This window comes from Cyrtonyx montezumae, unplaced genomic scaffold (genome assembly GCF_038088225.1).
Source record: "Cyrtonyx montezumae isolate F1298 unplaced genomic scaffold, pur_monq_1.0 scaffold_14, whole genome shotgun sequence".
Classification (NCBI taxonomy): domain Eukaryota; kingdom Metazoa; phylum Chordata; class Aves; order Galliformes; family Odontophoridae; genus Cyrtonyx; species Cyrtonyx montezumae.
In genome coordinates, this window is record NW_027071870.1 from 13,184,154 (window position 1) to 13,210,634 (window position 26,481).

Below are 26,481 nucleotides of genomic sequence, written 5' to 3' on the forward strand. Positions count from 1 at the left end.
CCAACTACTAAATCAAATCCCTCTTTCATGATTTGCATTCCTTACCAGTGAGCATTATAAGAATGCAAAAAAGTACATTATGGACCCATTTAAGAAATGTGATTAACTGATGAGACAGTAACTTGAAGTGCTTTGATAGAGGTGATCATGAACAATTACTTGGTTAATGTTATTATTATTAATAATTTATTATAATTTATAAATATTATTAATATTATTATTTAATATTATTATTAAATGGTTATTCAAAATTACATTTTTAATTGCATTTCTAGAAACAATATGGTCAACAGTTCCTTACAAGGGATAGCACTGAGCTCTACCCAGTACAGTGGTCATAGTACCGAGCAGCCACAATTCATGGAGCATTTGGACAGTGCTTTCAAAAAGTATTATTTGATTTCTGGGTGCTGCTACATGGAGACAGAAGTCTTTTTCAATCCCTTTCAAATTGGAATATTATATGATTTTATGATATGTTCATTGGTGAAGAGAAAGATGTTCTTTCAGGTTTCTTCTCTGAACAGGACAGTAATTAAGCAACCATCTGACAAGTACTCTCACTCTACTCCTTAGCTCCTTTGCCAAGGCTGTAAAAAGTCACAGGATTCCCTTTAATTGTCTACCTAAAAATAGTAATTCTGAACCAATCCTTAGGCGATGATTGCTATGTAGAAGACAGTTGAATGCCCTATGCCAAGTCCCAAGCATAAGAGGCAATGCAGGAACCTCCTCTTTGGAAGTCATCAAAAGGAGTTTTTGTCTCATGCTCTGCTTTAATCTGACAGCTCTGACAACAATTAACAGACTTATACAGAAAGCATAGTGTGCACACTGTGTTTGAACAATACCTCATGCTTCCTCAGTTGCTGCAGGTGCTACATGTAACTCTCTATAATGACTTACAGGACAATGTGGCATTATTAAAACAGCGATTTTTTTATACTACAAAGTATGTATATATTTCCATATACCACAAGAATAGCAATGGATAGGCTGACCATACTAGTTATGGGACCAATGGATTCATCTTGCCTCTGCATCCTTCAATTCTGTAGTGCAAATCAAGAGGTTGATGCAATTAAATTCTTCACTTTAAACTTACAATTAATTTTTCAATTATTACTAGCAATCTGTTGGCCAATTTACATGTATGTCAGGTTCCTTATATACAGACTGTAACTGCTGTTAGCTGTGAGGGAAATAACATTCAGGCAGCTCCTATGGGAGAAAAATGTTACCATTCAGCTTTCTAATTATTAACACAATTAATTTTCTCTCTTGCTTTTTTTAGAATTCCAATCAAACTATTGAAAAATTTAGAACCTGCTCCATGGGTAAAGAAATCTTAATTGGAAAGGATGTGCAGATTTTATATTCATAATTGAGGTTTCAGGTTAACTACTCCTTGACAATGCAATTGTGAACAAGGGGAGCTGCTAATTCTGTTTTCTCTGCAGTAGTACAGAATCAAGACACCTGGCTTGAAGTCTCCAACGAGTATTTACAAATGTGAGGAGATTATGATAATTATCCATAGGTTCTGTTTTCAAAGCAGCAGTATAAAATTGTTGCAAGATAGATGCATGACTAAAAAGGGAACCATTCAAGACTCAAACATTACAGCAACAGACACAGTTATGGTACAGGTCTCAAATTCACTTGAACATATCTGTCATTTACTCTTTGTGTAAATATATAGCAAGCACCCACTTTGTTTCCCTGGAAGGAGAGCTTCCAATGAAAACAGAAAAGTAAATGATAAACAAACAAACAAACAAATAAGAGCACCATCAAGGCAAATAAATAATAATAAAAGTTTTCTCATGAAACACTATGGGTTTTTTTTCTTCTGTACGCAAATTCCTTCCAAGCTCTTCTATTTTAACACACACAGAAAATCGTACAGGCATTGAGTTACAACGAGGAAGCTAATGTTATCCATTAAACTGAAGGACAGTAACAGAGAATTTCTTAGAACTGTGCACAAAGAAAATGCAGCAGTGTTAATTACAATCATCCACACACTATGAAAATCACCTTTCACTGCTTATGCAAGGGAAGTCCTGCCTCCCATCAACTCTGTTGGGGAATTTTTGCCATTGGCTGCAGAAACAGGATTCCAGCCAATAGTTCTGAGAAAATTTCAACACAATCAGCAATAGATCCATCCTTTAATCAGATCACTCAGTGACAGCCTTACACTTGTTTTTCATGAGACCAGTTTGTGAAAGATAGTACAGGGAAGAAGATGGAAGAGAGTTCAGATACATTTATTCTTGCGGCAGAATTTCCACATATGTTAAGCTAAAATTTGTTTACAAAATTTGTGTTTTAATGTGATGGATATAACCATAAGGGCATAAAGAGACATCTTAGGTCTATGTTGCTTTTTTTCTGTAGATCATTCACGCAAACAATTTTAAATAGAATATTTGCAATATCTATCTGAAAATCTAGTTAGAATGAGTAAACTTTATACCACAGCAACCGTTTCCATTCATAACCCACTGCTATTTGCACTTCCAGGCTTCATTCCAGATTTTCTAGGTTGGGAAATGCTGCTTTGAGATCTTGAATTAAAAGCTTATGTTCAGATTTAGCCTGAGTTTTAAAAATTATAAGGTAGGTACAGCAGGTGATGAGAAAGCAACAGATGAAGGGGGAGGAAGAGACAAGAACTCTTTTCCCCATCTACAAATAAAATTTTCACTTCAACTCTTTTCTTTTAAAAAGTATGGGGTTTTTTTGTTTGTTTGTTTTTAATGAAACCTTCTACATGCCACTTGATGTATAAATATGTGTGTGTATACATGTGTTAATTTAATTTTCCATTTCCCATGAATACATTTGCATCTTCTGTTTGCAACAGAAGTAGAGCTCTCATTCCTCGAAGTTTCATAAAAATAAATGTCAGGAACAAGGAAAGGATAAGGGTGAGAGTGAGGCAAGGAAAAACGGAAAGAGAAGGGGATGGAAGGGAAAGAAGAAGGAAAAGGGAAAAATGAAAATGGAAAAAAAGGAAAAAAGGAAGGCTTTATTGTGGTCTTTTCTGGATGACTCCAGAGTGAGTATTCCCTTCTATGGTCACTAGATAAACCACCCTTCTGAGACTTCTCTGGAGATTCCACTATCATAGCAGCAGCATTTACTCCTACTTTATTCTTTCTCTGGCAACAAGGAGTCCAGACATAACACACAAAACCACAGGAAGACACATTTCCTTAATTCCTCTTATCTGGAAGAGGACAATACAATATTCATTGTTAATTGATACTGTGTAAGTACCAAGAAGGATAAATGTGTCTGAAACATGGCCGTGTCGGATTGGATACCAGTAGTGGGAACACAGAGGGTTCAGTGAGGTCAGGTAAATTCAGCAAACAAATCTCACTGATTCCAGAGTACCTACCTGCACTTGGAAGCACACACTGGGAGGTTAATGTGTGATAATCCCTTTTGGAACCACTATAAAGAATTGCAAGCTGAACTGCCTCGAGCCACAAGGAGGGAAACTGAACTGGTTTAGATGGTGTCTGGAGGAATTTCTAAATGGCCACTGTTCACTCCATAAAACACTTAAACAAAATTATTTTCTAGCGTTATTTGTAGAACAATTCTCCAGTGTCCTGTTTTTCTGCTTTTTTTTTTCTTCAGTAAATGCTTATAAACCCAGATGCTCAGCCTAATGTATTTAGTTGTGTCCTTGAGAATTTAATTAAGCTTACAAGCATAAAGTTTTTATTTACTTTGCCAGTGAACAATACTATATACTGGCTCAGTTTCCACCTTTGAACATCTTTTCTATAAAGGCAAAATTCAAATTATTTGCATACAAATATAGGTATATAGAGGAATAAATCCTTCCATATTTTATTTTAAGATTGAAGCCACAGACATTGTAATTTAGCATCGCCTGACTTTTATTAAATTTACAGTAGGTAATGGAACATTCATTTTTGAAGCTGTTTCATACAATAGTAACAATAATACAATTGGTAAGCAGTATACATGAGCTCCAGTAAAGAAAAATAAGGGGTTTCAAGCTAAGTACCTGATAAGCTTTCACTATCAAGTGTTTGCAGGTAACATCAACATTTCTGCAATGCAAATGACAGTGGATGACAGCTGTCACTAAGATACAGACAGAGTTCTGAATGTTCCCAAAAGGGGAGTTATATTTTGCCAGGAAATAATTTTTTTCCAGTGCAGGGAAAGGAATTCCCTTTGATGTCCACAAGTAAGCAGTGAAAAAAAAAAAAAAGAAAAATATAAAAGATGTATTTGTAGAAAGAAAGAAAAGATTAATTCTGAATTTTTCAGTGGAGCCTAAGGGAGCTATCTTAGTTCACAGGCCACCAATTCCTTTAGGATTTTCTGAAATTCCCAGTCTCAGCATTACGCTGAGACACTGATGTCTGCAGTTAATCAAGAAGTAACACTTAAGGAAGCTAGTGGAAGAACACTTCATTGGATGGCATTCTAAATAGAATTGTAGTTGTGACTGCCTAATGAGAGCCAACTCTGTTCCCTGCTCTCAGCAGGGACATTCCTGTCACCATGCCACCATCCACAAGTGCATGCACACACATACTATTCATCTCTTCCTTCTGTTTTCTGACACTACTTCGAATATACCTGGTTCTTATAAATTAATATTTGCTCCACATTGTGGCAAGCTGCTAGAGAGTTAAGAATAACTTCAATATCTCTCAGAAGGCTGTCTCAGAATGTTTTTGTTATCAGTTTGATCCTGTCTGGACCTCCATAGAAACTTCAAGAATACAGTGAAAGTAGGAGGCCTCGAGATTGCCTCTGAAGAAGGTCTTTCTGAAGGAAGGGAAAAGGCATTTCTAATGGGTTTAGATACGCCCAACACATTGCTTCTTTTACATCCATACTGAGACATGGAGGTACAATAAATCTGATATGTGCCAGGTTCTTTGAACTTACTTCACATGCACAAAAAACATTTGTCTAAGTCGTTTGACAATGATTTATCCAGAACATTCTGAACCTAAAAACAAATGTGTTATTTATATAATAAATTTGTACACTTAATGTATGAATAAACCCATGAGTTTTAGAGAGAATTCATAGAGTATGTACACTAGGTTGAATGTATGAGATCATAGCGGCTTCTGCTAGATGATCTACACATATGTAGGGAGCAAATTAAATACCAGAGCATTCTGGGACTACTCTTTATGATAAATTGCAGGAGTTAAGGCACTCAGTGTCTGTCCTGGCCAAGTTTTTCACAGAACAATTAATTTCAAGTACAGCTTTTCTTACTTATCATAATACTTGGCATCCTACATTCCAGGTTCTTTTTTTGCCAGGTTGGTTACTCAAACATTTTTTATACTCAACTTTGAGTTAAACAAGAATAAATCAGGTTCTCCTTGTTCCCACTATGTAAATCTCCCTTTTTGTTGTTGTTGTTGTTGTTTGTTTGTTTTTTTGTTTGTTTTTTTGGGGAGTTTTGGCAGGTTTTTTTTTGGACCTCATGATAGCTATCATTTAAAATATCACAAGAAAGAGACTAACAGATTAATGTTGTGCAGGATATTTGATTTCAGAGATAAATTACGTTAAATTTGGCTATCCTGTGTTTTAAATTTACTTTTTCTGTATTCCCTGACTGTCTTTAAAATCATTTTGTAAAAAAAAAAAAAAATTACTTGAGATGATAGCATTGCAAAACCTATTTATATTTTCAGTAATTAATCTTATTCCACGAATATAAATTAAAAATATTTAGAATGCACAGCCATTGCTGCATTTAATGCTTTAAAATATCTTCCTACATAAAACAAATGTTTTGAGTTTCAGGCAGAAAAAGCCTATAACTTATTTCAAACAATCTATAAATTTTTGAATTTGGTCAGTGAGTACAGTAGCAGTGGTGATGCAACTTTATTATGCCATGTGTCTGAAATAGAACATTATTCAGTAACCATGCTCACAATCACAATAAATAAATAGCATCACATAGGTATAAAGCTTGAACATGTACTGGCAAATCATTTAGGAGTAATTGGGGACAGATGGAAAGTTAAGTCTCTTGCCTCATCACCTGGAAGCAAAATTTTCACACACTTGCACATATCAGATGAATCAAAACAGAGTATGGAAACTATTTTCACATCAGTAAGTTCTGGTAGTAATTTTTAGACTGATAATTCTGTTTAGATCTGTAACATGGAGGTGGATGGATAGGGGCAGAAGGAAAGGAGGGATATTTTCCTTGTATTTATTTTTTATAATTGGAGAAATGAAGAATCCTGCACATTAAAAATTGTTCACATAAAACTATGCAAACAACAATTGCAATGCTGATATTTGTGGCATAAAAACTAGGAGATGAGAGTGCCATACTTAAAAACAAACAAACAAACAAACAATTTAAATGAGGAACCATGCCCTACTGGTCCTACTGGGTCTGAATTCTTCCCTAGGCTGTCTCTTAAGCGACTCAAATTTGATATTGTTGCATGACATGCTGAATGTCCACATTAGGTATAATTTCCATTTTGGTGATGTCTAAATATGATTGCCCAAGAGAGTAACACCAGCCTCACTTTCTCACTGTTGACCTTAATACCTTACCTGCTGGAGACAAGAAAAGAAAAAGTGAAATTTAATCTCCCCCACACTTTCATAGCAATCTTTTTCATGCCTCCCTGGGCATTTTATGGATTGTGATAACAACCCTAAGTTTACAAGAGTAGACACTTTTCCAAAGAGGAAAAAAAAATAGAATAAAAAATAACACTTTGAAAGAGATGTGTCATTCAAATCCCAGTGTCTAAACATATATATCATTAAGCTAACAGAGATTTAATGGCAAATATTTTTCCTCTATTGTTGCATATTATGGTCTTCACAGCTTTCTGAGAAAGCTCAGATAAATGAACAGGTAAAATTTTAATCATTTCTCATGAAATTCAGGCTTTGCTTTTTGTTCATACCAAGTTCTCATCTGTGTTTTTGCAGTACTGCTATTTACTACCATTTGCAGATACAGAATAGTCTGCCTTGTTTCTTATCATAGTTAAATGAATTCTTAGAATGATCACTTTCTGGTATATAAACGAATGATAATGTAGCAGAGAATTCTTGTAGTGAGAGTTAAGAAAATATGAAATGTTTCATAAAGAAATTCATGCCTGTCATGGAGCAAACAAAGAAACATTAAACAGCATCCTGACTTGAGCACGTAGCCAGATATTAAAGGGTTTGCTTTTGGCTGAACATTAATGTCTGAAATGGACCTTAGAATGAGATTTCTTAATGCCTTACCCATAATGGTTATTTCATAATTCATGTATTTTCAGAATACATTAGTGTCTCATAGTGGACTCATATACTCTTACAGCTAGTTATTATTTAAGAATGAAGACAACACATTTTGAACAGCAAAAACAAGTCAGTTTTTGTAAGTATGTAAAGTGTGTAAAGATTTTTGCATTTGGTGTATATATCCATAAATCTGAATCTTGGAAACAGATATAATATCATATGTTTTATAAAAAGATTAACATTTGAGTTAAAAGATATAATTTAAGGTTTGCAATGTCAGAAACATTTTATTTTCCCTCTGGAAACAGATTACTCTTTTTTACAAGGATTTTCAATATTCTTTTTAATATTATTTCTTGATGATATTTATACTTTTTTAACTCCATGGGTTGACCAAGAATGTCCCAATAAGGATGTCCCAACCTTATACGTTTAAGTTTGTAGAAAACAAAATAGGAATACATAAATAACATGGGAATTACAGAAATCAAAATGTGATTTAAGCAGCTTGCTCGGAAAGAAATGTCTTCTACTTATTTCCATGGAAACTACAGCAGAGCACAATAACACTACTTCATAGAGAAAATTCTCAGGTATAAAACACTATTATTCAACATTGTCATGTCCATTAAGTATTTTTGCAAGTGATGAGCAAAAGCCTGCATGTCACTTGTGTAAAAATTTGCACTGTTGGAGGGGACCCACTGCCACTACTGCCACTGATGAAATGCACCACCCACCACCTCACTGTGCTCACAACCACTGTTCTGTTCCTATAAACATTCAGCAAACATTAGTCAATGTCATTGTGTGCAATTTCTTTCTGAATGTAGGAATTCAATTCCACACCTTTGCTTCATTTACACTTCCATGTCAAATGCCATTTTATCAGACTGTCCCTACAGTGTCATATATCACATGGCAATAAAATGTAATGAAATGCTGGGAAGAAGGTTCAGCCACTGCTGTCATATTTTCAACATCCACCTATGACATCTTGGGCCAGCATAATACATCTTGGGCCAGCATAATAAAAAGAGGCATTACTTTTGGAGCAGCAAAAAAATCTGCCAGAAAAGTCTCACACAGTAACAAACTTGCTAATGACATTTCTTTCCTTGCTGAAAATAGATTGAGTCCAATAGATTCCATCATTCAAAACAAAGTTTAAATGCCATCTTGGAGATTATTTCTTTCAAATTTTGATTTTTGCTGCAGTTCTGTGTTCCCACATGTCTGGTACCAAGCAGAGTCTCGGCACTTAAACCATTATGGAGCTAAAGAACAAAACAATGTGGAGAAGTGCAGAATGAATGCAAAACAATAAGCTTGATGTGCGAACCACTTATTTTAGAGGATTTTTAATCTCACATCCAATCCATGTTAAATTATTTCAATTTAGTGGAAAAATATAAAGAACATATATAATATTTTAATTCCAGAACACTATGGCTAGGCTCTGCCTAGACTGTGCTATGAGATGTTCAAGTTTGGAATCTGGCAGACAGATCTCAGCCTGTCTTTCATGTACTCTGTGACCTGACTCTTCCACTGATCAAGGAATTTGTATTAGTGTTACTTGAAATGAAAAATAAACAAACAAATAAATAAATAATCATGGTATATGTGTTTTCACTTGACTGAATTTTCCTCATCATTTTTTTTTATGTTTGTTTTTCATTTTCAGTTGTGATCGGAGCTAAATATTGGTCTTCGCACAAAAGAGGGAGAGGAGGAGAGGAGAGGAGAGGAGAGGAGAGGAGAGGAGAGGAGAGGAGAGGAGAGGAGAGGAGAGGAGAGGAGAGGAGAGGAGAGGAGAGGAGAGGAGAGGAGAGGAGAGGAGAGGAGAGGAGAGGAGAGGAGAGGAGAGGAGAGGAGAGGAGAGGAGAGGAGAGGAGAGGAGAGGAGAGGAGAGGAGAGGAGAGGAGAGGAGAGGAAGAGGAGAGGAGAGGAAGAGGAGAGGAGAGAGGGAGAGGAGAATGGAAAGGAAATGGGAAAGAATAAAGGAAAGGAAAAAGGAAAGAGAATAGTGTTAGAGTCTCAGTTGTAGGCAATAAAATGCAATACATTGAAATGTTTCTAAAATTCCTTCTGAGAGATTTACAGAATAACATGTCTGTCTTTTGGGATTTTCACCAAATGTCAGCTAATTATACCTGACATTTATTCTGAGGTCCCAATGTGAAGAAGCGCATGACTAGCAAGATTTAAGAAACTAATAATAGCCAATTTAAAATATTTACTGACTTAAACCTTGGAAGGAAGAGCCAGAGGGCTCCCTCCATACCTTAGGATACTGCAGCTGTTCTACTGTATACCTGGGAGACACCAAAGATAAAAACAGAGACTAGATGTTGTAAATTGTCAGCAAAAAGTTTACTTTGTACACACATGGCATGCCTTATTTAAGAATATTGTGCTGGCCTATTTTCAATATCTGAACTACAGTACACCCAGTACCTTACCAGTTTCATATCTGCTTACATATTTGGATGTTTCAGTATACTTTTCTGTAGTTACTCAAGTGAACCTAAGAAGACAGTTGTAAATAGACTATTCATATTTTCTTAAAGAAAGTATGGGTTTTAGTTGTAAAGGAAAAGAAATAATTTTCTTTATCCTAAATTACTTCAGCAAAGTTATTTATTTAACTTTCATTAATGATAAAGAATATGTATACTTCAAATCAAGAAAAAATTGTTGAAGAACTAGATATTAGATTTTGATAAAAGATCAAAGTCAGTGAAAAGCATGGGCTTGTTGTTGGTATGTCACTAAAGTTGCATCAGGTTGTGAGCACAAGAACTTTGCAGGAAAGCAGGCTCCAAGGACGATCAATTTGTTGCCTCAGTTGAGGCAGAAATTTCATAAATATCAGCATAATGCACATGCACAATGGAATAAAGGTGATGAGAAGTTGCTATGTGCACAGCCATTGAGGCCAGAGCTATTCCCTCTGTCTTTGCCATATGGAGAGTTGAGGACAGTGCCTCTAGAAAAAAATGTATTTCTTACACGTGGGTGTGTTTTGGGTGACATATCTGCTGTTTGTGGCTGGCTGTCTTGCCTCTTACTTCTACTATCTCAGCAGTACTGTCGAGTTGGAAACTGATACCTGATCGGAAAAGTTAAAAATGTTCTCCCAAAACACTGATGCATCTTAGTTTTTGTAAGTCAAAACTGAAAGAGAGTACCAATTCAGATTGTTATTTTGTTTTGTTCTGTTTTGACAGAATTGTAACATTAATTACTTGAAGCATTTCTTACTTTAATTAGTATAAACAAATGTTGTAATATATAATCAGATATATTTATAGTGAAAACCACATTGTAAACCCTGCAAAACGATTCATTTTCTCTCTAGCCTTGTGTGTGGCATGTTAAAATTAATATCAAATTATTCATTATCATCAGTTTCTGGACTGATCATTCAATTAAGAAATAAATATATATATAATTAGTCAAATGTATCATCAGGAAATTTCTGAATGAGATTTACTTGTAACATAAATTTGTGAGGTCTTCCTGGTGGCTGGCATTATTTTTGTGTTCATTCTAATTTCTCTGAATTTAATAGAGTCGTAAATTTTAATTTGAATCTGAAGACTATAAAACTACTACTCTAGTTGAAACTATCTTATATAATAAAAATATGTTCACATATAGATTCAGAAGAAATTACCTATTTCCAGTGAAGTAGTGAGGTTTATTCCTTACTAAAGTTGTTAGATCTGGTAAAAATAAATAAAAACCTAACCATGTGATCTACATCCATATTCTCTCTACCTCTTTCACCACAGATCTGTATAAATTTATATGTCTTCACAATGCACAAGCATCAAGTTTATCCTTTGCACTTAGGGGCAAAGCATTCAAATCCAGGACGCAATCTACCTCACAGAGCAATTACTGTTTTTTTACTTTTTCCTTTACTCTTATTTTAGAAATGTGTCCCCATGATTCAAGATGCATACAATGTTGTATGAAGAAAAACGAGTTGCATAATTCATTTATTCTTCTTGATAATATTCATGCTCTGAAAAAAGAAACTGTAGGAAATGTTTGTTATGCAGTTGGTAGAGTAATATGATTTTACATAAGTTTCTCAGCAATGCTTATCTATGTAGAAAATCAGAGGATACCTTCAGGGTGTCTTACTCACGATCTTTTATCTTCCAAAAGATTCATATCAACGTGAAACCTTCAGTGCTCTTTCACCAACCATTTCTTTTCTTTTTTTCTTTTTTTTTGAGGGGGGGGGTGTGGGGGGGGAAATAATGTAATTTTACTAAAGAAAAGCAGTCAAAATTTAGTTTATCCTACTATTGGACAAAATCACGACTGTTTTTTGACAACTTTGGTTAAAACAAAAGTAAATGAATAAATACTTATTTTGCATATAGAAATGTTTATGTTTATTCCATAACAAGCCACCTTTGCAAAACTATAAGGGCAAGCTTTGAGCTAGCAAAGAGCCTCATTTACTTTCTGTTCCCTAGCAGTGCAGAGGGCCAGCACCAATGGACTCAGGCAGTTAAAAGTAATCTAGGGCCTAAGACATCTGAAGTGTTTGTGTTTGTTATTTCTCTAGAACAATCTTCACTGAACACAAAATTGTGAAGTACAAAAATTAGCTTTTATTGTTTTCAAGATATAATTTCACATGCACATGCATTTTAGAGACTTTCTCCAAATGCACAATTATTTTTGCACTGTATTGCACTTTTTAGCTTTTAGATTAGATATTACTGTCATGTTTGTAGTAGGACTGAAAGTAAAAAAATGCAGACATTGCCAAGAAATGTATAGCTGAAAATTTCTCCATTTCCACTGCCTTTACAGGTTCTACAAGAAACATAAGTCACTCAAAGTGGAGAGTTAAAAGACAGAAAAGATAAAGATATCCTTTTGAAGAGCTTTAGATATCACTTAGCATGAATGAGCATCAGAAGCCTGACTTACTTACTGATTATGGATCTGGCTTCCATGAAAAAAACATATGGTTGACAGAGGGCACACTGAGAGGCAAGTGCTCCTGTGAAACTTCCTTTGGCTTTAGAAGCCCAAGGCATTACTGTATTAGGGGCTGAAATGCAATCCTACTGCTGACAGGAGTGCTCTGGAACCAGAAGTGGGAGAGCTACATCACCACAAATCTCTGCCAACTGATTAACTTTGATTAAATTGCACTGATTACCACATTAAATATTGTATCACAAGTAATTTTGTATTAAAAATGAATGAGCAGCTAGTGACTAAAGAATACACTGCCAACCTTAGCATACTTTATGATATGTAGAAGAATAACTGTAGTAAGGAACAATAAAAAATATTGTGATATACCATTTCTAAGATAACATCTCTGTGCACTTCACAGTGCTTAAGTACACAGGATCTCCTCAGACTTCAGGTTGTGTGCTATGTGGATGCTACAGATCATGTCATCTCCAGCTTAGCAGTTTCTTCACTACTATTTCCTGAAATCGCTGTCATGCCTCATCTGCTCTTTCCACTCCAATAGTTCCTTTTGTCTTCTTGAGTGGATTGTTACACCTAGGATGGAAGAGGACTATGTTCAGTTCTTTCTATTGCCTATGAATACATTGCCCCATATCCTCAATGAACTCTAAACATTATGTACCATAAAAGTATACAGCATTTCATATTCTATATATGAAATAAAACGAGTTCCATTAGAATGGTAGTCAAATATCAGAATGGCCTAAAGAATGGGTCTTGCATCTTAGAATCTGTTCAAAGGAAATGTACTTTACCCCTAGCTGAATTTTCCTCTCACTTCAGTGTGCAACTCTTAGTGTATAGAGAATGCATTGACATGATGATATCTAGGCAAGGCAAAGGAACAGGATTTCTGACAAAGAAGGGAGCGCAGATATTTGGCACTGCTTAGAAGATAATTCACATTTCACTTTTCTTACGGAAAAGGACATCAGATCCAAGAAAGATACTTTTATATCTAACTCTTAGGAAGTAAATGGGAGCTAGTTTCTAATCATTTTCACATATCTGTCCTCAGGCTTTTCAGCTGATTGCAGAGGAAAGTAGGAGTTTAAGCACTTCAATTTGGATCCACATATCTAAAAAGATGCAGGTTGTTAGCCATGCTACATTCTTGAAAAGGTATATCTTTTAATTATTTCAGCTGGATTACTTAAAATTTTCTTGCCCAGGTATTTGATCTTGCAAGGAAAAATAAAAGATTGCTTTTCTTCAGGGAAGGATTTTTTTTTAATATATTTCTATTACTCCTTTCCTAAATTGAAATACTCTTTTCAATAGTAACGCATACAAAAGTTAAATATTCTGTGTATTAAAAAATTACTTATGAGCGAATGTAATTATTTTATTGACTGCTTGTTTTGATTCCTTTTCTTCTTGGCATTAGTATGGACCTTCCAGGAATTCGGAGCTTTCGCAAATATATTTTTACTTATTGGATAAATCAGCATTTCAGTCCATTGGTAAAGTTTTCTTTTAAGCTTCCTGTGCCTACCATTAATCCCAAATGTACAGCACTGCAGAGTAGTTAAGCAGCTTACACAAAAGGTAGCTGACTGCAAGCGTGGTCTAGTACTTTTTCTATGACCACCCAACAAGCTTGCCTTCATATTGAACATCCAGACTTGTGGCTTATTTCCTCACAACACTTAAACTCTTCTCCTTCACCCTGAGAATATCAATTTTGTCTAAAACAGCTCATTAAAAAAGTGAAAAATATTGGTATTCAAAGCTTTACTTTTTAAAAAAAACATATTCTCTGTCAGAAGTGACCTTCGCTGTGTGCCTGGCAATAAAATGTAAACACTTTTCAGTACTTTATTTGTGCACATCATGCATTTTAAGAATTTAGATTATTCAAGAGCACTGTCCTCTGTGAAGAAGTGTGGTGTCAGCTGAATTTTGCATATGTTTCTGTGTAATGTTTTCATGATAGTGCAAAAGGCATATTTCCTTCTTTCCGTCACAAGTAAGCTTCCAAACTCCTGCTCACAAACCATACCAGACATTGTTTCATTAAAAATAACGACAAAGTGAAAGATTTGAAATTTTAGCAAAGTAAACACATGATCTGTGACATTTCTGAAAAGGGGAAAAACTTAAGTAGTTAAAAAAAAAAAGCATATACATAAATAATCAGTTTAATGAGTGACAAAAATGATGCAAACTTGTTTTTATCATTCCTTGGCTTTCTTCACAATACTCACAAGTCTTTCCAACATATTCTTTGCTACCTTCACTCCTCATGCATCTCCCATGTGTTTGGCTGGGCAAGAGGAAGCATATGCTATGACAGATTTACAGCTGCACCTGTGCTGACTGTCCAAACATACGTGTGTGTTGACTGGCCAGCTGGCTGCTTCATTCTGAAGTGATTACAGGACTGGATTGCAAAGGATTTTCTTTCAAGTGAATGCTAATGAAAGCCTTTGCTAAAACCAGGAACCCATTTTCATAAAATAAGAGGAAACTTCTAATCTTGAGACTATACTTCCATCAGATTTCATCGTAGATTTATATAATCAGACAAAAAATTCCAAGGATGACAACAACAGACAGACAGATGGATAGACAACGTGATTATGCAGCCTTCATTTCTTTAGGAAATATGAATAAAATAGTTTGCTTCTTCTTGAATTCCTGTACCAAAGTACAATAAACCTACCTAATTCTTTCATAACCTTACTTCACACTGATCGATATAAAATATCTTTTCTATCAGCAAGTTTTTTATTACTGTCCTCTTCAGATTTCTTATTGAATTTAATGAAAATTTCTTATTGAAGTTAATTAAAATTTCAAGCATAGAAGGTGTAGCTAGTTGGAGAGTTATTCAAGAACATACCTAGGTCTGAATTAGCCAAATAATTTCTCCATACACTTGTTTAGTGGTTTGATAGCACTTTTTCTAAGAAAAAGTGTAGCATTCAACATACAGAATATAAATTAGAGAGACAAATTTTGTCCAGAAATTCCAGAGAGAGGGTAGCCATCGTGTAGCATTAAAGTTAAAGCTCAAATAAAACAGTGTTGAGCTTGTTGGTCCTAAACATAGTGACAAGAAGTTTTAAGAAGCATTAATACCAGCAGCACTGTGCATAAAAGTTTTCTCTTTAAAATGTCAAATTTTTGAAATTATTAATTCCTCTTATTTTATTTTTATTTTTGTTTTATTTGAGTCAGGGTAGATTCAGGTTGGACGTTAGGAAAAACTTTTCCAAAAGATTGGTCAGAGGCTGGAACAGGCTGCCCAGAGAGGTGTTGGAGTCACTGCCTGGAGGTGTTCGTGAAAAATTTAGATGTTGCACTGAAAGACATGTTTTAGTGGGAAATATTGCTGATAGGTTAATGGTTGGACTGGATCATCTTGGAGTTCTTTTCCACCCTTGGTGATTCTGTGATTCTACAATTCTATGAATCTTTATACATACAGCAAAAGTTCAGTACTGTCTTTGCAAGAGCAGACGCAATTTCTGACTTTGCAGTTGCTGTTCTGATAAAGAGAAGTTATTAGTATGATTTTGTGGTTTAATCTGGCAGGCAGCTGAGATCCAGAGAGCTGTTTCCTCACTCCCTCTGCTCCAGTGAGATGGGGGAGAGAACTGAAGAATGAAGGAAAAGAACAAAGGAGAACTCATGGGTTGAGACTATACAAAGAGAGAAAAGGACAAGGAAGAAAGGATAATAGTAATGTTAATTGCATATATACATATATAAACCAAGTGATGCACTGTGTAATTTCTCATCATCTTGTGACTGATGCCTAGCCAATGTCCAAGTAGCATCTGTCTCTCAGCCAATTACAGTTCTTCAAGTTTTTTATTTCTTCAAGTTTTTATTTCTTATGGCATCATACGGTATTAGATATATTATCATAATTTGCAATATAACTTTGTCCAGTAAAGGTCGACTGTCCTGGTTCTGTCCCCTCCCAGCTCCTTGTGTCTGTCTCTCCCAGGCCCATTGCTGAGAGTATGAAAACCTGAGAAACTGAAGCTTTATTGGCTCTATACAGTACTACTCAGCAACAGCTAAAACATCAGTGTATTATCAGTACTGTTTTTCTACCTAAGACAAAACATACCAGACGCTGTGATGGAAAAAAAATACAAAACAAAACAAAATGAAACAAAAATGAAACAAAACAAAAAAAAAACAAACACTCTGTCCCAAGTGAAATCAGAACATGTGGTCTGTTCTGATAGCTGAGATGACTCCTTACCCACATTTAAACCTCTATCTTGTAATCATATATACCTCTAAGTTGGTCATTATCATAATCTCTTTACAGCTAATGGAAAGAAGCAGGCACATGTAGGATTTGTCTGAACTGTTTCAGATATTTTCTGTATGATAAAGTGAAGAGAGTACTAGATATTCTTATTTATTTCCATTGAAAAATATTTCAGTAATAAGTATGTTTACCCTAGATATAAAAAATTTGCCAAACATCAGCATCTTCTTTGACATGGTTTAGTAAGCACTATTTATGATAGGTGGATGGCTGAAGTAGATGATCTTAGAGGTGAATTCCAACCTTAATGACTCTATGATTCTATTTGGATTATTATCAACCAATTTATTAAAAGAATTAGAAATACTTTTCATTGCTTTTATTTTCTGAAATTTTCTTAATTGGAAATTGAATGTGATCAGCATTGGATATACGTTGGATCTTTCTGTGAAATAAGGAGTTTACTTTCTTGTGTTTTCTCCAGTGTCCTTAAGTAGTATTTACATCAAGAACAAAAGAAAGAAAGCAAAAGCTCTACCTCAACTTGGCCAAATTATCTATTCACCTTCTCATCTGCAGTTCTCATGTGTTACTCAGTGGACATCTCTGTGGTTTCAAGCCAAAAGAAATCACATTTTGATTTTAGGATGCTTCAATACAGTAACCTTTTGTATAGCATCTATTTTTATCACTTTGATAGCTTTTCTGCCTTGAGCACTTTGAAAGTATATGGTGAATTAACTGCCCAGTGGTAGTTTTGTGCTTCTTCATCAGTGTGAATCTTATTGGTGATTTCATTGAGTTTACAAATTTAGAGGGGCTTAACTCCCTAGAGAGCTATTGCTACAACTCTAATAAAAAGGTGTTGATAGACCTTTGGCAGTGCTATTGGAAGACTGGTTCAAGGTTATACTAATTCTTTACCACTGTATTTTTTGTACATTATTTGTGATGTTGGATTTTACAATTAACTGCACACAGTCTTTTCATGTTCTAAAGAAAAGTGCATAATCCCTTCCTGCATTTATCCCCATTTTATACTTTCAGGCAATCCTTTTCTCTTAGGTCATGATGCTTGCTTATGTTCACAAGATGCTATGTAACTGCTCTTCTGTTGAGAAGGAAATATACTTCCTTTCCTCATTAACTGAGTCTTATCTTGATTTTATTATAGTAAATTAATTATGAGAGAATTGTGAATCATCATGACATAGTGGGTATAGAAAATTACATTTATTCAAATTAATCTTGTACAACGATAAGATTCTCTTACTCTGCAATTTTTCTATGTCCCTTGATGTTTTAACACTCCTTATTCTCACTTTATTACCTGAAGGTTAAAATGTATTTATTCTTACATGTTATAAGAACTGCACACATAAAATATAAATCATATTAATGCAGGTGCAGATAGGCTAGTATGTAAGTACAACAAATTACTTATTTACATGTCTAATTGAATAGATATTCCAACAGCTGAAAGGGAGAGAAGGGGGTTTGTTTCTTTCTCTAGAGCCATCTGACCAAGCGACAGCACTGCATATGTAACATGACCATTTGTAGCTATTTATGAGACTGTGAGACTTCTGCTAAAAAGTCTTTGATCAGTCAAAGCCATTGCCTCTGTATTCATCAGGAACTTGTAGAATGTAACAGATCTTGTAGATGTCATCTTACTAAATATATATCAAATGAAATAGTAAATACAGCTATTCAACTAAGAACTCATAGGCTGTTTCACAAGATCCACTTCTTTAAACGCTACAGTAAAATAGCCTTAGAAGAAAAATAAACAGCATCGTACACTATAAGGGATTTTTTCTGTAATTAGGAGATCTGATGGGGAGTGGAGGAGAGTGATATAGACTTTGCAAGCAGTGTTATTCTTGGAAACATATGATACTACAAGAGTCAGATGCCTTTGTTTGAAAACTGGCATGTCCTGCAGATGAAAACTGGTCATTAACAAGTGTAATATTTGAAGGGAAAGAGCTGTCAAAAATAATAATACGTGCTCAAAACTAGTTCATGATTTAAAAAATATTTGCATGTTACCACATATGGTGACATTAGAAGTGCACACAGTTTGAATTCAGTGAAGGTGTTCTCATCCCCATGAAGTACAATTTATTTCCCATCACACTGGTAGGCTCCCGGAATGCCAAGTTATTTGCAGTGCATGAACAGATTGCATAATTATCTGTTGACTTCTTGAAAGAAGAGTTGGCAGTGCAGTGTGATTAGACTTTCCAGAGTTGGCAAATGTATAGGTGAGAACACAGACTCATGAGGACCATACCAGGGCAACTTTTAATAATGGACAGAAATACATGGGAATTTTTTTAAAACAGGGATAAGTCAAATACAAGATACACACTCAAGTGATTTGGCATGTGCTGTTCTGCTGGATTGAGTGAATGAATATGTGTGTGACTATTGTGTTGCTGAATGAGAATGACAAGGTAACATACTAGCAATATTCTTGATACATGTGAAAAAATCAGATTTTATACAAATCTGACAGTTGTCATCCAAAAAAAAAAAAAAAAAAGGCAAATCAAGTATTTTTATTTCAAGCTTGGCAAATTAAAAAGTAATTCTTTTTAAGCCAACTTAAGCAAACTAAAATTCTTTCTAGAGCAATCTTGATCTATTCAACTGAGTGGTATTAGCAGCGTTTCTGTTTTGAGCTCACATCCTACTTCTCTGATGAGATTTCTAAAGATCTGCCTATGCACAATTCACTGAATTCTCCACAACAAAGGAGGGAGGCTTAGCTTCTGCATGAATTGACATATCCTTGCAGTAGGCCTTGACAGCACATTTTCACTGCTATGAGGAGGAATAGATCACTGAGGGAAAATGATGGCTAAATGAGGCGAATTGTAAAGTGTGAATTTGATCAGCCTTTATGATTTTCTCCTGAGATAGACAGACCCTGCAACAACTGAAAAACAGAAATAAATTTGGCCCTCAGGAGAACACTGTTGCAAACATTTTCTCAGTTAACATTCAGCCTGGTTTGATGACGATGGCCAAGTAAAGAAAAACGGTTCATGATACATGAGTGCTATATGGAAGACAGTATTAATTATCTCTGCTCTATGCTCCAGAATACCCACCTATAATTCCATGACTCTTTTTTCTCATATGGAAAATTTTCATTTTGCATTCTGCTAACCAAAAATCTACACTGTGTGATAGAAAAAACATCATACATCTGGGAAACTTTAGAGAATAGCGAGTGATACAAGGCACCACATCTGTCACTCCATGAAGATAAAAGGGATTCCTGAAGTAACTGAAAGAAAGTCATACTGAACTGCAATGAAAGTCTCCAATTGATTTTTTTTTCGCATACCTTATTAAGAATAATATTGGAAAAGTAATTTTCTAGCTCTAAAGAAGTTTTCAATGATCAGAATTTACACTAAGACATGTTGACTGTGTCAGCACACAATTCATATGAGATAAAAAAAAATCCAAGCTTAAATTGCTATGTTTTGGGTTCAGTAAATCTCACTTGCATTTATCGTCAGTGGAATATCTTCTTGTTCATTTACTGGAAGACAGAAAAGTGAAACTATACAAAACTTTGGTATCAGAAAAAAAAATCTGTGTTTAGAGGCTCACTTTTCCAATTGGAAATATACATATATGGCAAAACAACATTTGAAATATGATTCAAAAATGCCTTTAAAAAACATATAACCATGCATATTTACTCTTCTACTCTGCTTACTGAATAGTGTACAGGACAGGAATTCTGTAGACTACTGATAGTAGAATCTTTAAATACTGGAAGACTACCCACAGGTTTGTTAAGATCTTTGAAATAGTTTCATTTCTGATTGGATATCAGCCATTGCAAGGTGTGTATGAAGGTAGGTAATTGAATCAGATGGGAAATCAGAGGTTAAAATGTCAATTTTCTCCAAATGAAAACTACTCTGTTTTGAATTTTTAGCAGCTGCCTGTGTAATATTAACAACCCTACTTAGATTTTACAGACAAGTAATAGTATGGTTATTCATCAGAAAGACAGTGAACCAGAATACTTTTCTGACTATAAATGCATTTTAAAAGATAAAAGAGAAGTTTCATTATAATAAAGAACAAGATTTTGGCGAATGTTATCTTTGGGGATTTCACTGTTAGATAAATCTTTCTTTGCCAAAAACTACAATTAAGGTTCTAATAAGTTTAAGAAATATAAGAAGTGGTTTTTCTATTTATTAGCAGAAGTTATGTTTGTTGAAAGATGATGGTGAGGTATTTAATTCAGAATAAATTGGGTCAGTTTACCTTTTGTGGAGTGGTTCAACAAGGATATTTTACCTTTCCTAGAATAAAAATTTTCCCCCATCTTAGATAAAGGTAAGAAAAATAATGGGAGCTTGTTCCATGCAAAACATATTGGAATTTATCCATTGTCTTATAGAGATGCTGTGTTTATTCACCAGTGAGATGCTATGAATATCTTTTATATATAAGGGTAGATTGGCTGCAGCAATTTCTTCTCATAGATTGTTTGAAGATATTTTTACTGTGAGTTCATCTCTGGTTTTGATGAAAAAATAAAGGTTTTTCTTAATAAAAGTAATTTTAAAATGAAAGAATAAAGAAATATCTAAAAAGTATCTCAAAACATTCAACTACTTCTCACAAGGGGCCTCTCAGCCAATTTTGCTATATGTACAACTGACAACTGAACGTTAGGTATTTGCAGATTGTGTTTGCCAAAAAATAATGTGGCAGGATTTAAACACTTCATTGCTGAAAAGTAAAAATATAAAGCTCCTGATCTTCCTTCATGTCATCCCTTTCCCAAGCTATAAAATCTCAGAAGCTTTTTTTTTCTTTTAGCTATTTCTTTCTCACTTAATAGTTTGCCTATAATTATTCTCATTACTATTAATTCTGAAGATAGACATTCATTTATGACGTAAGTACCTGTTCAAAAATATCCTTCAAAACATCAAAAATTTTCTACTCTGTGTTTTTAGTAAAAGAATGTTCTTCCTTTATATCTGTCAGCCTAACATGCTGTTCATAAAATATAGATTGGAAAACAAAATACTTAGAATTTATTATTTGCTTTCTCCAGGGAGTACTAAATTCTGGTTAGTTATCTTTAGTCTGTAACTTAGTCTTTCAGCTGACAAAGTGCAACCTTGTTTTGTAAAGTTCTGCCAGATTGAGTACATTGCTCACCCTAGTCTATGAAGGAGGTGCATTGGAAGTTGCACTTTAGTTATAATAGGAATTGTGTCAAGTCCTTTTGAATGGCTTCTAGTTCTTTGGTCTTTTATTTTAAAAATCATTAGTACCATAATGCATTTGTTGCCATAACATATTGCTTCAATTTCCACATTCTTCAAGTGTTTATAGGTTCATCAGCTGTGAGAGGAGAACAAATAGAAATACCGTAACAAGAATGCTAAATGGTAAAAGAAGAACAAGTCATTCCAGGCTCCTGACTGTCAGGTGGGCACCAGACAGAATAGAATCACAGTCCAGCAGTTATTAAAAACTCTCTTTTGTTCCTGTCCACCTCAAGCAGTGAAGCCATCTGGAAATGTGACACAGCTGAAAGTGTGAGCTTTAGACCTTCTGAAATGACTTCTCTAATTCCTACACTCACTCCCTTTATATGACATCTCTAAGCCATTCTTCATCCAGGAAAATATCTGGGTCCCAGAAGCTCTGTGAAAAACTTCATTTAATTTTCAGAAAGCCATTGACCATGTTTTCTTCAGAGCATTTCTTTAAACTGCCTCATATCACCTCTTTTCATATTACATAACAAACTGTAAATACACAAACAATGCTGTAAGCTATTGCTTCAGATTTTCTATGGATTGTGCAGTGATTAACAGTTTTGTAATGTGGTTACAGTTTTTCTGGAAGATTTGAGTTCTGAGAGCTCAAATATGAACAGTAATTCCAGTAGATTTTCTTCACTTGAAAATGTCAAGAAGGAGGCCAGAGACTAATGAAATGAATTATGTTTTCATTTTTAGATCTTGCTTCTAAATTAAGGTTGGAACATTCTGATAAGGTTTGTCTGGGAAGTATTCTTTTCTATTGCCTACATTACACTGGAATAACTTGAATGGCAGGCCTATTTTATTAAACATGGGGCTCTCCATAGATATGACTATCAATTTTATTGGGACTTTTCAGAGGTGTGATGATAAATTTTATCATTTCAAAGTACATCTCAAACCAGAAACATAGCTATGAAGAACAAGACATGGCAGCAATAGTATCTACTTATTTTTTCTGTGCTCAGTGCAATTGCTCTTATCCCAGCCCTGAGCAATTGCTGGCACTTGAATTTCTCAGCCAGTAAAGGCACAAAACCATAAGTAGCTCTCGTGGCTTTGTCTCATGAGCAGTAATTCTGGAGAAAAAAAATGGAGGAAAAGAAAAAAAAAGGAAGATGAAGAAACTACAAATAATTTTGAAGAAAAACATTCTTTATTCTTTGGTTATCCCATCATCCTACACATTTTAAATTTTTGACAGACATGTGACTATCTTCACACGTTTATCATTCTTATAGTTAATTGCAGAATTTCAAATCCAAAGCTACCAATCTGCCATGTTTCACAAGTACTTAACTCACACAGAAACTAAATTTGTATGACACAGTCTTTCTTGAATTCCTAAAATCAGCTAATCTATAAGTAATACAGACAGAAGGCACAAAACATAGTTTATACCCTTTTATCCGCATGCTATCAAGTCAATGCACGTCTGTTATCTAACTTAAATTGTTGGCAGCAATGTTAAAATGAGCTTTCTCACAGTGATTGGATGTCACTACTGGCTCTGACTCTAGTAACATATGCTACTGGAATATATATGCTCTATAAACTGGAAGAGCTACTGTATTTGTTATAGTCACTGAGAACATTAAACCATTGCAGCTCTCTATTCATGAGGTCAGAATAACATATAAAAAATATTATATACATAATATAATATAATATAATATAATATAATATAATATAATATAATATAATATAATATAATATAATATAATATAATATAAATAAAAATATACTATAAATATAATTATATGTAATATATGATTATATATATGATAATAATATAATAGGTATTATATTTCATATATAGAATATATGGAATATAAATAGATCACGAAAAGGATGTGAATATTTCCAGTATCTGCCTAGCTAGCAGCTCATTTAATTTTGTATTCCTTTTCAAAAGCTAACTGGCCTCAGGTGTAGCAGATCCCATGGGATCTATGAATAACCATACATTCAGAAGTTATCAGATATAGATTGACATGGCAAAAGTTGGTGATTTATATCATCTAGCATAGATTTTTTATATTCTTATATTCTCGCATTCAAATGTGAGAATTCTGTTTATATTTTCAAATTTTTCAAAGATTTTGGATAATAAAGACATCTTGCAATGGTTATATTTACAGAATAATTGGATGTTGTGTTCAGAATTGCTTCTACTAAGCAGTAGCAGGAGCAATATGCACCTTCAGGTTTTTTTATTGGTTATTCCCCCTACTTCTATTTAAGGATACAATATGGTGGAACATACACTTTACTGTATATAATTCAATTATTACTTTTTTTTTTTTTCCTGGTAAGTTGCTCATCCACTAGTTATTCCTGTTGCAATTTAAACAGTCCCCACATATTCATATCCTTGAATATGTTTCTCTTTTCTCTATAGCTTTAATTTGTATCTTGGTTTTTTGGTTTTGTTTCAATCATGTTTCTGTTACATACGGTGAGATAAGATAGAGCTATGCCCATATAGAATATCTACAATTACATTGTTCAGCATCTTCTTAACACTTTTGTATTTGTTTCCATCATGTTCTTTGTTAATTCTTAGTTTCTGATGACAACTGCTCAGATAACATTTTTAAGTTTACTCACAGGATTTTCTCTCAAGTGTTAATTTCAAGATCAAATATAGATACAAAGTTCAAGTTATTTCTTCTACTTGAAGTATAAAATATTTTATCTACCACCATAACAAGTGTAAGGATCTTTTTCTGAATATATGGTGTGTATTTTGGTATCTGGTGGCATTTCTGAACCATAGCTGATCATGGCTGACTCTCACTAGTGCCGCACAAGATCTCCATGGATACCGAACAAGCAGCAATTAGTCTTTATCACTATTCTAGACAAAGAAAGAAAGGTAATTCTGGTACTGTAGAGGCTGAATTGCCCTCTGCTGACATCCATTTTCATCAGCTTTATGGAAGTATGATATGCACGTTCTTAATTTACTCAACGCAACCGAATATATAAAGTTTGATAACATTAACCTATGTCATTCTCTTCCTTTGTGAAGGGTCATTACTACAACACATTTCACTGAAGTCCAAAAGGAAGGAGTGGAAGTCAGAAGCCAAAGTGATTCTTCTAGTGTCTGCAGATATTTCTCCAATAATAAGAAAAAGGCAAGTTAGTATAATTGGGAATTTCTGTAAGACTTCTGTAAGTTGTGATCTATGTATAATCCATCTCTCCATACTTTAAAAGCGCTGAAGACCACAGAAAGCAAACCTTAGAGAGAAATGACTGAAACATTTTCATAACTTGAAGATTTACGCCTAGAGAGATAGAAGGGGACTTGAAATCAACTCCAGTTTGAGCAGAATGTGATTTTCTTCATAGCTGTCTCTTAATTATTCAACTTGACAACGTTGAATATAACAGTTCTGTTCTTTAATGCACATTTCTGAGACACTTTACTTATTCATTGGAATTATCCAGTAAAATCTAGTTTCAGTCTAGATGTCATTTAACCGTTTTAATACAGATTCAATACAAAATGAAAGCCTGACATCATTTCATTATAATTTAGCTATGCAGTCTTTGGATTAAAGCTATCCTACTGCCAAATGTTTCAGAATATGAACACAAAGAGCATGTCTACTTGGAAAAGAATACAAAAATAGTTGGATGGATAGATGGAAAACATTATAAAGGCAGTTGGAAGGTTAATTCCAAGAAAAGTTTCACCTTTGTAGAGAAATATCCCAAGTTGCATACTTATTATGTGAACATCGTACTTATTTAATGACAAAAAGTTGCTCTCATATTGTGCTTTCAGTGTTGGCTCACTCTTCTGATCAAACCTAATCTGGTGAGACAAACATGGAATATTCCTGTGATTCTTATCATGAAATAGCAGCAAGATGGTGCCCTCATTGTTAAGATGAGATTTGGGACCTTCTGCTTGACCAGGCACCTCCCTTGCAACAATGGATAAACTCATTCCCATTTTATTTTATTTTCTTCATAAAACTAAGAAGAAAAAAAAAGAGCTTTCTGCTTGGTTCTTATTTTGTTGCAAATAAATTTGGAATTTACTCAGTTTTGTAGGGACATCTTCTACCTATATTACAAGACCTGGATGTGCATTAAGTGCCATAGTTTAAAACAAAAATTGTTCATACCTGTGTCAGGAGCAAATGCTTCCAGAAGAATATAGATTTGGAACAACAAGTGAACTTCTTCATGAGCACTACCACAATTAAATTTTTATTAATAGCTTTGATCTCCATTGACAAGATAATTAATAATAATTATAAAAATAGCCTAGGTTAGTGGGGCTTGCTGTAAAATGTAGTTGTGAAATTAATTTTTAGATGGCCTTTGTACATACAGAATAATTTTCAATGAGGGAAAATGCCTTCACTGAACACAAACATTGATAATGATATAACTCTGACTGAAAAAAAAAAAAAAAGGACCAAATAAACTACAGGTCTGATTCTGAGTTGTATAATTTCAAGAATGACAACAGTAACTATCACGAATAGTTACATCAATATGCATACTTCATGAAAGAATGTGTATTCTCTAGAAATTTTAGCAAATATTTTTGACACTTGTCAATATGTAAAA